The 7,069-nt window shown below is 36.0% G+C and overlaps 1 pseudogene; it reads left to right on the top strand.

Annotated features, from left to right (window-relative positions):
* LOC107656873 (transmembrane protein 244-like) overlaps window positions 1–4,874 on the top strand; it is an 11,658-nt pseudogene extending 6,784 nt beyond the window's left edge.
* Window positions 4,875–7,069: the final 2,195 nt, after the last annotated feature.

The raw sequence follows: 7,069 nt of genomic DNA, 5'->3' as shown, positions 1-7,069 counted from the left end.
GCAAAACAGTGCTGTGATCTTTGTTTGGAACTATTTTCATTAGCAAAATTGAGCAAAACAAGCAATATTATGTTTAAAATGTAAGCCACTTATTGCTTTACTGAACTTGTATAAAATGATTATTAAATGTGTTATCATGCTGATATCTAAAGAAAAATGGTACTCTTTGCATGATATAGATTAAGTTAACTGTATTAAATTATATAAATATAAAAAGCGTACAGAAGCATTTTTGCCATCTACAATTTAGAATGCCTGGAATTTTTAGTTTTAATAGACTAATAAATCAACGTGTGTGCACTCTGTGTGTGATTTGGTGTGTGAATATCAGATCGCACATCGTTACAACAACACTTACCATATTATCGCAGACGATGCGGTATATCGCACACTCCAGACTCGACTTGAGTGGAAAATGAATCATCCGCGGTGGTGCGCGCAATGCTTCGGGGAAATGTATCGGAGTAAAAGTATACATTTTATTTAGGAAATGTAGTGGAGTAAAAGTAAAAGTTGGCTGAAATATAAAAACTCAAGTAAAGTACAGCTACTCCCAAAAAATACTTAAGTACTGTAAATGAAGTATTATTACTTCGTTACATCACACCACTGGTTACTAATCATGTGCACAGCTAGACGTGTTGTGCAGTGAGTGTGATCTCCACGGAGGTGACGTATGTTCTGGGCGCGTGGAGGTGTGGGACTACGCCATCACTGTCACACTGCTGCACGTCGCTCTGACCGTAGCAGGTGAGAACATCCACATACTTCATGAAGACTTGAGGTTAAACATATTTGGTCAAATCAGTTCGATCAATTAACCTGAACCCATGATAAAGGAACATTATGAGTGCAAATCAAGCAATGCTGTATCATGCTGTCAACAAGCACAGAAAAATATAATCTCTCGTCCCACAGTTTGTGAAAGACGAGCAAAAATCATGTTTATGGAAATGTCCTTGCAATGGAAGACTGTGGGCCAATTTACTTATAATAGAGTTGCATATGAGTCGGTCGTTCCTGGGGCTCGGTAACATTTCAACTCGGAATATACTTTTTATTTTTTTCAACTACATATGATTCATATTCTAAATACCCCACATCATTAGGCAAATATCTGACCTCCAAAAATCTTATTTTCCCACCTCAGGCATTAAAGACCTTTTATTTTCGTATACCTTTAGATTTTACACATAATTTGTTATAAAACAAACACCTACCTACTGCTCATGTGTCCCTCATAACAATCAAATGATAACAAATGTAATATTTATCACAGTTTTCACATTTTTATAGGACTGATGCTAAAAATACACATTGTGTGTCTATGATCTCTTTATTTTTGTAAAAAAAAAAATGTATTTTTAATTTAGAACAATTTAGAACAATTTTATTGTTTTAGTTCTTAACATGTCAGATAGTAATCAGCAAGAAATGCTTTCGTGTCCTTGTGTGTATCATTCAAGTTACCATGTTTACTGGCTTTACTTGGTCACAACAGTCATTGAACAGCAGCTGATGTGTTTGCACCAAACACAGGTCAGCTGATTGAAGGCTCAGGTGCGTTAAACTCCAAGAAATTATTCCATTCAAAAAAAAAGAAGAAAAAGTCACAATTTTCTCTTTTGGATCCTTTGACCTTAAAAATGTTTTTCCTTGGATCAAGAGTGAACATTTCCTGGACATATGTGACCCTGGACCACAAGTCATAAGGGTAATTTTTCGAAATTGAGATGTATACATCATCTGAAAGCTGAATAAATAATATTTCCATTGATGTATGGTTTGTTGGGATAGGACAATATTTGGCTGAGATACAACTATTTGAAAATCTGGAATCTGAGGGTGCAAAAATATCTAAATATTGAGAAAATCATCGTTAAAGTTGTTCAAATTAAGTTCTTAGCAATGCATATTACTAATCAGAAATTACGTTTTAATATATTTACGGTAGGAAATTTACAAAATATCTTCATGGAACATGATCTTTACTTAATATCCTAATGATTTTTGGCATAAAAGAAAAGTGTATAATTTTGACCCATACAATGTATTGTTGGCTATTGCTACAAATATACCCCAGCGACTTGAGACCGCTTTTGTGCTCCAGGCTCACATATGAGATCAATACGATACATAAACGTGACGTGTCTCTGTCATGCTGCAGTCATATAAGTACATCAGAGTTTTGAGAGCCACAGACTCTACTGAATAACATCCATTAGTGGAAAAGCATCTTTATCCACACAACACCACTGACAGCCTCAGACTACAGCAAAACATCAGCCGGTTCGTTTGGCTTGCGGCTCCTTTTGTGAGTCTAGTTTACCTGTACTGTGTTGTTTGAGTGAATTAGATTAGTGGATGCACCGAATTATGGCATTTCTTTACCTGTGAACTAGAGTTGCAGTTCTGGAAAATTACATAATGCTTAACAATAAAATATGTTTAACAAAAGGGTTGCTCACCAGCAAGGCTGATATAATGAATCCTGCCACTGGCCAAAATCTGTAAAAAGCTTGAAGTATTAGCTTCATGTTATTGTGAGTTTGCAGTCAGACGACAGAAAACATGGCGCTCATGGCGTGAGGCGCTAAAGAACAGTGAGACGCAATATAAATATAACATATACAACATAAACTAACAATTAAAATATACTATGAATGTCCTGTTTGAACAAGTCCACCTTGGACACATTAAATGGATTGGCTTCTACATACATTTTTTTTTCTCTTCTACTCAATACTTTATTTGCATGGTTTAATAATGTAGGCAAATGTCTGAATGATTGATAGATGATTGACTGGTGATTGATAGATGTGATTTATTGCAATTAATTTGATCATTTGTGAACAACTTTATCCCGTCTTAGATATTTTCATTGCATGAACTTATAGTATTTGCATTGACGATATGCATGTGTCTATGATATATGTATGTATATATGTATATTAGTGTTTTGTTTTTTTAGGCTTTTATTTATTTTTTTTTCCTTTTATTGTTTCTCTAGTGCTTAAATGCTTTGTGTCATTATTGTCTGTTTCTTTTAGCCTTGTAAAGCACTTTGGTCAACACTAGTTGTTTTTAAATGTGCTATACAAATAAACGTCTATTGTATTGTATTGTATGATAAATGTTTTGTAAAATAGTAATTTTAAAAGTACATGAGGACTTTTTGAACCTGTTTTCACTGTGACTTTGGTTTCAGTTATGGCTGATTTTCCCCCGACAGAGCACTGGTGGATTGCTCTCGGTAAGCTCTCTCTTTTGGAAAAGCTTTGTCACTGAAACATTTGTCATTTTAGCCTTTGTCATACAGTTTAGCATCACATAAAACCAATTAAACATACAGAATATATAACCAAGAAAATGAATAATTACCAAGAATTCACTGCTGAGTCGGTCCTCTTTTCTCCATAAAAGCTTATGGGTCATCAAATCTGGTAGCTCGGGTATCAAAATGATTCCCAAATTTACAGTCTGAAGGGACGTTCATCCACAACGTCTAAGTCTCTATCACATATCACTCATAATTGTTGTCTGTTGTTGAATTGCTTATAGGTTGGGGGGTCCAGACCTGTCCGATCCCAATTAAACACACCTGGGGCCGGATTCACAAAAATAAATAAACTTCTGAAGACTTCTTAATAAATAAATTTAGATCACTTCCAAGAAGTTTGTAAAATATGTTCCTAAGTGCAATTCTTGAAAGAATTATCTGTAAGTTCTCATTTATGTTCTAAAGAACATCTTATATGGTTCCTAAGAAGAAAAAAATCTTTATCTGATTGAATAAATGACCGTTCTTGCCAAGAATTCACTGGTGTACACAATGAAAAATACTTCAAGGCTTGTCTTTTTGCGCTGCCTGCAGATTACTGTAATAATCATAAGCGCGCACACTATTTTAGTCATGACCACGGTTTTGAGTAGTTACTTTCAAAGAGCCTGTCTCAAGATCTGGGCAATCAAGACTCGTTTCTGTAGAGTTGTTGCTGAATTCTGAATTGAAGTCCACAGTGTTATTAAATGTAGCTAGTGTTATGTTGTAATAATTAATTTGAACTCAATAAATTCACAAATTTCTCATTCTTGCCTTTGGGGATTTAAGACAAGTCTGAGGCTATCCTAACTTATCTATGATGATTTAAAAGAAGATTTCTTTCAAGAATTTGAATGCAAGTGTGTTGGAGCTCCAGAAGCAGGATTGGACATCCCTGTTAAAGGTCAAAGGGCAGGCTTTCTATCTGATCATATGTGACCCTGGAGCACAATACCAGTCATAAGCTCCAATAAATAAGCTTTCCATTGATGTATGGTTTGTTAGGATAGGACAATATTTGGCCGAGATACAACTATATGAATATCTGGAATCTGAGGGTGCAAAAAAATCTAAATATTGAGAAAATCATCTTTAAATTTGTTCAAATGAAGTTCTTAGCAATGCATATTACTAATCAAAAATGAAGTTTTGACATATTTATGGTAGGAAATTTACTAAATATCTTCATGGAACATGATCTTTACTTAATATTCTAATGATTTTTGGCATAAGAGAAAAATCAATAATTCTGACCCATACATTTGTGTCACCGCTTTAGAGACCGTGTATTAAAGTGAAATCAGGGCTCTCATCTCGTATTAAACACATGCTCAGTGCATCACAGACTGGTAATAATGTAATGCTGACGGTCTCTTGCAGGCTCTGGGTTGTTGATACTGATTTTTGGCTGGCAGCTCCTGGCTTACAGACTCTTCAGAAGTAATTTTGTGCATCCGGCAGATCTTCAGAATCTCTGATAGACTCTGATAGACAGAATCTCTGGAACATGTGCAGCGATGGCTTTTCTCAGTTTTGTATTTCTTTTTTTACATCATGGGTACTTTGAAATAGTTTTGTTATTCCTACACAATACTTTGTTGTGAAACTGTCTGCTCATGCTAAAATAATTCGATAAAACAATTAGAGTAACCCATGTTATTTTGGTGGCCTTTTGTGACATCCTATGGTGAAATCTCACAAGAGTCCAATGGATTTTGACACGGATGCAAATATGATTGTCGGTGCTTGCATGCAAATTTACATTTGCTTCACTTACTGTATACAGCAATGTCTTATATGTTACATTATTTGAATTGGAAGGTGTTTAAATCTGGTGCACTCTGTATTAATTTGGCCATCTGAGACAAATTTTGTGAATCCTAAAAATCCATCCATCCATCCATCCATTAGACTGTCTATTTCTCCATCCATCCATCCATCCATCCATCCCAAGTTTTGTGAATCCTAAAAGACCCTCCTGACATAGGCCAATATCTGTAGTCTCCATTGCAATTGAATTTTACCTCTGATGAAGTTTTGAGGCGCGGTGCTGTAGTATGGCTTCATTTATGAAGGCATCAAATCAAGAACCGTTAGGAGCTCAGAACCTGATGTTAGAGAGACAGCAAAAAAACACCACTTGCTCCTTTAATACAAGCCATTATCAAAATGAATGCAAGAGATTGTTTTTGTTTGCTAGCCTTTGCAATTCTGTGTATGAATGCGGCTCACCGTCTCTGAACGTGTCACAGATTCATGATGATAAACTCTGGAAAAGTCTTCTTGTGTGTGTAACCCCTCTCTCCCGGGTCCTCACCGCCACACCTCGTTCTTGTTCCGAGTGGGTCTCGAACCCAGGTCTCCGGCATGGGAGGCGGACGCACTAACAAGGAGGCTAAAGACTGCAGCCCCTAGCGTCAGTCGCTAGTGTGTCTCTTGAGATCAGGGGAGTGAGGTTTACCTGCACAGCACTTACTCGCTGGCCTCCGTTACATGTGCCTGTTTTTAACAGTCTTGACTGTCGTACAATCTGACATAATACTGACAGCTGAGTACAGTGTGACACGGTCTGACTAGCAACAGTCATCGAGGACTCATATAAACCATATAGCGAGAGACTATTAAAATCTGTTGAGTTCTTTAAAAATGTTGAAAGTGACATCATGTTGACCCTTTCTGCAGCATGACAGCATTTCCTCAAATGAACTATTATTATTATTTTCCAAATCATAGTGTTGACTGCATTCCTCAGTCTCAACCATCAGCCCTGTACCAAAGTTATGAAGAAAAATGATCAAAAAAATTATTTACCATAATTTATGGTATAACTACAAACAAACATTTGTGTGATTGCTTCATTAAGTGAAAACGAAAAGAAAAAAACATTAGTTGCAAGCATTACTAAATGTTTTATTTTATTGGACCTGTAACCGTTTTCTTTAGGTAAATATTTTCGGGTAAGTCTCAAAAACAATACCTGAGATATATTTCATTTCAAAATAATTTTCCTGAGACAAGAATATGAGAGAATAATGATATATTAACTGTGACGTATTCACATCTCAAGGCAGTAATTATGTTGATTTGAATCTGAAGAGACTCACTATAGACCTACAGTATACTATCACAGAGAAGCAAAACCAGTTCAAATTCTGTCGCAATGCAAAAGATCTACAGGCAGGCAATGAAACCGTATCGCTTCTCTCTTGATTTTGTGGTGAAATGAGACCTGGGCGTGTTTTAGAAGAGGAACTGTGGATGTAGCGCAGTTATAGTTAGTTCTAATCCTGAACAGCTGCTGTCCTCTAATGGGTTTGGATTAAGTGCTTGAAGTATTACCGATTCCTCGGGAACACGGTAGATCGGTTGAAAGCATTGCCAAACTGAAAGTGTGTCCATTATCTGGTTTATTCAGTGATCTTGGTGCACATTAAGCACCTAGCAATAGGTATTTTTTAAAATATATGCATTTGGTCACTTTTAGCAACTTTTGAAAAGTGGCTCAATTCATAAAAAAGGCATGCATCTTTCATTTTAACTACACAAATAGAAGAAACTATTGAACAATATCTATCTGTCTATCTATCCGTCTATCCGTCTGTCTGTCTGTCTGTCTATCAATCTTTCCATGTATCTATCCATCTATCTATTCGTCCGTCTGTCTGTCTGTCTATCTATCTCTCCATCTCTTAATGTATTTATCCATGTATCTATCTATCTATCTATCCATCCATCCATCCATCCATC

Source organism: Sinocyclocheilus anshuiensis, unplaced genomic scaffold (assembly GCF_001515605.1).
Source record: "Sinocyclocheilus anshuiensis isolate Anshui unplaced genomic scaffold, SAMN03320099.WGS_v1.1 scaffold5486, whole genome shotgun sequence".
Taxonomy (NCBI): Eukaryota; Metazoa; Chordata; class Actinopteri; order Cypriniformes; family Cyprinidae; genus Sinocyclocheilus; species Sinocyclocheilus anshuiensis.
Note: the sequence above shows the minus strand (reverse complement) of the source record. Positions and strands in the feature narration are given on the sequence as shown.